General features: G+C 39.7%; 1 long non-coding RNA gene across 1 annotated transcript in view; it reads left to right on the forward strand.

Annotated features, from left to right (window-relative positions):
* Positions 1-2,916, forward strand: part of LOC118761765 — a 4,289-nt gene extending 1,373 nt beyond the window's left edge. Inside the window, exon 3 of the long non-coding RNA XR_004997623.1 lies at positions 2,775-2,916. This is a non-coding gene — a long non-coding RNA (uncharacterized LOC118761765). The remainder of the gene's footprint in view (positions 1-2,774) is intronic.
* The last annotated feature ends 1,997 nt before the right edge of the window (positions 2,917-4,913 follow it).

Below are 4,913 nucleotides of genomic sequence, written 5' to 3' on the forward strand. Positions count from 1 at the left end.
TCAGTCGCGATCCCTTTACTAATCGCCTCCTCTAGTTTGCTAGCTAGTTTTCCCTCTTATCTGTTTCTTTCTATTGCTAATTCTTTGCTAAACTCTATCGATTCTGTTCTAATCGCCCTCTTCAGGGTTATCCACTACCAGTTGTTAACGATTGCCCCCGTCAACTGTTGCTTAACTAGATTGCTAATCCGGTCCCTGTAGTCTTTGCGCCCCAGAAAGGTCGTGTTCACCTTCCAATAACTGGGGCCCTGTCTACGCGTCCTATCTAAATCGTCTGTGCAGATCACAAATTTGTGGTCTGTGTAGCCGACCAATTTGAATGGTAGACACCTTATGTTATCCTTATCCGCTGACCTAACAAACACTTTATCTAGATACGATCTGGATGATCCATTGTGATTTCTCCTTGGCCACACTGGCACATCAGGGAAATCCAGTTAGACAGGTGGAAATTTCTGAGCAGGTTTTCGAGGCTTTTATACCCACTTCTTCTATGTACAAAACCCACACAGTCCTTCCGTGCTTCCAAAATACTATTCCAGTCTCCCACTAGTACTAAAGTGTTGAGACGTTCCCAAGAATGTTTCTAGACGCCTGAAGAAATCTGGCCTTCCAGCCCTTGTCGGAGCTGACAAAGGTTGGGAGGCCAATCTAAAGGTACAATTTTCACTGCCATTCACATTTAGCATCACCAGCCTACTGTTTGGGTCCAAGAATATTGCCCCTACTTTGAGACCTAAGGATTTTCTGAATAACACTGCAACACCGCCACCCGTTCCCGACAGACAAGACGAGAATGCTTGTAGTCTTCGAAAATGGATGCAAGAGCTTGTTTCCCGGCAATTCTTGTCTCACTAATTGCTGTCACCTCTAAATTTAAGAACCTGAGATCGTTGAGCAGGTGACCCTACTTCCAAGCCGAACCCAAGCCCCGAGCACACCCAACTCTAAGTGTAGCCATTTAAATTAGAGGAAAGAAAATAGAGTTACGTACCTTGGTCTTCAGGGATGACTGTTGACACAGTCTTCTTTTTGGTCGAAGGGTGAGTCGGGAAAGGTTTTTCTAGAAAGCTTTTTGAGGGGTGCTTACTAAACCCTCCAATGCCCTGGGGGAATTTCTATTCCAAATCAAGATACGTATCCGTATCTGTTTGGATTAACATCCTATCCGGTGGAGTTTTCGGGAAGAGTTTCTCAAAACCTTCTCTACTTGTAATGTTTTGTTATTAATAACTTTCTCAAATAATTCAATGTTGCTCTTCTGAACAACAGTAAAGTTGCTGAAGGAAGCCATTACCCGAGAGTGTGACTATTGGTCATTTTGTTTTTCAGGTGTTACTCTTTGTTTTTGTGTTTTTTGTGGTTGTGAATGTGTTTGTGAAAATGGGTTGTCTTGTAATGAATATGTTGATGTTGGTGTTGAATTGTTTTTTAAATTATTGTGGCGGATTTTGTTTTTTTATCGCTATGTCTTACGGCCTTCAATTTGGACCGGTCTGTTTCATATTCAATTTTTCCGACAAAGGCCTTTTGGTGCGATGTCAATGAGGACATTGCTTTTTGCGAGGCCTGAGTCGGAGGAAGGAAGCAGATTCGAGGCAATTGTTTTATCCCCATCGTGACGAGTTGGTAGTAACGGTGGAGAGCTTTGTGATTTCTCCACCGCAGGGCAAAAATCTTTGATGTAGTTCGAATTCCCACAGACAAAACACTTCTGTCTTTTACCTTCTATAGAAACTGGCATCTATTCGCATTCCCCGAAACAGAAAAAATCGGGAATGCAATTTATTTCCTCTGGAAAAACTAGTATCTGGAATTCCATAAGAATTCCAGTCCTGTTGAGTTGTGGGGTGAATTTCACCTCCACAATCTCCCCATGTTCCTTCAGAATAGCTAAAATACTCGCCGGATCACAGTGACCCGGCATGTTTTTAACTCAAATTCGAGTCAACTTTTTACTTATATAATGGGGAATCATTACAAAAGCCTGGGGCATGTAAGTTATAGCAGCCATTCTTTTGGCTTTTTGCTCACTGCTGCACATAGCAGCAACTATCCCATGGTGTTTACCTTTCTGTGTGTGTAGCACTAAGGACCACACAACTTCCAGGCATTTTTCGGTCTCTGCCGGAGTGGGCAATTTAAGTTTCCTCCCCTTGCGAAAAATACGTTTATAAACAATTGTTTATCTTTCAGAGGCATTTTCTCCTCCTCACTAAGATACATAACACCTGGTTTCATAAGGTCCCTCTTATATTTCAGTGCCTTATTTTTCAAGTCATCCACTGACAAAATAGTAGTCATCGTCATTTCTGTAGTCGTTGTCATTATCGTTGTTGCTAGTACTTTTGCACTTGTTACTGTCGTCACAGCAATAAGAGGAAATTTCTCTTTGGCGAGAAATGAATTTCACATTCGGCTGCGTTTGTGTTCGGAGATATAACAGAACGCTGCTCTTGGTCAATCTTTATTATCTTTTCGTAATCTATCATTTTTTTTCAAATTGGAAAAAATGAATAAAATCTTGTTTTCACAAAAATGCAAAATATACAAGACAATTATTACACCCCCACCCAAAAAAGGGGTGCAGTTACACAAAATGTTGTCACCACGCTCAAGACAATGCAAGCAAAACACTAATTAAATAAAATTTTGAATGGACGGGCTGCAACCAGTCGAAATATTTGATTAAACACAAATTACGGAGCTCTAACTTGTATGACTTCACAGGCTGACAGCAATAATAATAATAATAATAATAACAATAATAAAAGTTCTTTCTACTGGAAACACAAGGTCTCAGATTTGGGGGAAGGGATTAAGTCGATGACATTGACACCAGTGCGTAACTGGTACTTATTTAATCGACCCCGAGAGGATAAAAGTCAAAGTCGACCCCGACGGAATTTGAACTCAGAACGTCAAGGCGGACGAAATGTTGCTAAGAATTTTGCCCACCGTGCTGATGCTTCTGCCAGCACACCACCTTAACAACAACAACAACAACAACAATAATGATACATCTGAAGCATAGAGTTAGCATTCATTTGTGTAATTTATTTCGTTTTTCGTTTTCCGTATCATTCATTCTCTTCCCTTCCCTTCTCTCTCTATCTCTGTCTGACTGTCTATCTGTCTCTGTCTGTCTCTCTCTCTCTCTCTCTCTCTCTCTCCACACACGCACACAACATCCCCACCCCCGGCTTTCAATAAAGATATATCTTAGTGCTGTACAGTTACCCATGGCATATAGATTGCTATGAATGAATCATACCTGCTTAGGATTGACAAACGAGATAGAGCTTTCTCAAGGCTATCGATCCAACAACAGCAAAGAAAAAAACGTAATAAAGATAACGAAAGAGAGAGAGAGAGAGAGAGAGAGAGAGAGAGAGAGAGAAAGGATGGAAAAACATGTAGGCCAATGGTCGGGGATATTCGTTTCGTTTCTTCATATGTGTCTGTATGAAAGTGTGTATTTATTAAAGCCTTTATCTGCTTATCAAGGTCAAATAATACTATCTTTTCTATACTATCTCTTCTATTTCTCTGTGCTGACTACCTGGCCTATAAGAATTACAATTATCTCCTTGGGTTTCGAGAGCTGATATTTCATATGTACGATCACAAATTTAAAAACAGAGATACAGTGTCAAACAAAATAAATAAATAAATAAATAGATAAAAATTCTGGTTAACACGTAACCGCAAGAGTATGCGTAATATTCATACATGCATATATGTTCACACACACACACACACACACACACACACACACACACATATATATAGGCGCAGGAGTGGCTGTGTGATAAGTAGCTTGCTTACCAACCACATGGTTCTGGGTTAGTCTTACTGCGTGGCACCTTGGGCAAGTGTCTTCTACTATAGCTTCGAGCTGACCAAAACCTTGTGAGTGGATTTGGTAGATGGAAACTGAAAGAAGCCCGTTGTATATATGTATATGTTTATATATATGTGTGTCTGTGTTTGTCCCCCCAACATCGCTTGACAACCGATGCTGGTGTTTATGTCCCCGTAACTTAGTGGGCAAGCGAACTTAGGGCGATTTGCTCGAGTAAAAGGTGGTGCTCCAGCATGGGCAGTCCTGCAGTCAAATGACTTAAAACAAGTAAAAGGAATATATATATATATATATATATATATATATATATTATATTATATAATATATATATATACTATATATATATACATATATATCAAATAGAGAATTTCTATTTGTAAATCTCTCAACGAGAGGCAGTCAGTAACAGTGCTCTAAAGCATTCCAGTTAAATCTCGTTGCAACGATTTATAGAATATCAGCATTAGTAATATTAATTTATACCAGAAACAATATATATAATGAATATTATAAAAGCTAACAATTTTTTTTACCTTGTATTTATTTAGTAAACAACTAATACAATAGCATTTTATAATCATTTTATAATGTTTCTTTTTTACAAAATCGCCGCTGATGGCTAGCAGACTGGCACCGGTTCACGGACCACCACTTTGAGTAGAACTGCTCTAGAGTAAAGATTATTTGCCAACATAACATAGCAGTCCTGGTTTTGGACGAATGTTACTGTCATTTTGCCCCAAGAAACATCGTCTCCAGCTGGCCTTAAGACACACTATCTGTGTCTTATATTTTCGAACAAGGGAGTTTAGCATCCCCGCTCAGCACAGAATATATCTATATATTACGATTTCTGGGTTATTTCTCTTCATCAGCTCAGAATAACTGTTCGGATAGAAGTGGAGCTGCTAGAGGTGGTGCATAAAAGCACACACATATATCTTAGCAGATGAGGATTGTCTGTCATGGGCGACGGAACTCCCATTTCATGTGATTTCATTCTACTGGGAATCATCAGTGGGAGGCGTCCGGTCACCGCATTCCAGTC

Source organism: Octopus sinensis, unplaced genomic scaffold, assembly GCF_006345805.1.
Source record: "Octopus sinensis unplaced genomic scaffold, ASM634580v1 Contig17173, whole genome shotgun sequence".
Classification (NCBI taxonomy): domain Eukaryota; kingdom Metazoa; phylum Mollusca; class Cephalopoda; order Octopoda; family Octopodidae; genus Octopus; species Octopus sinensis.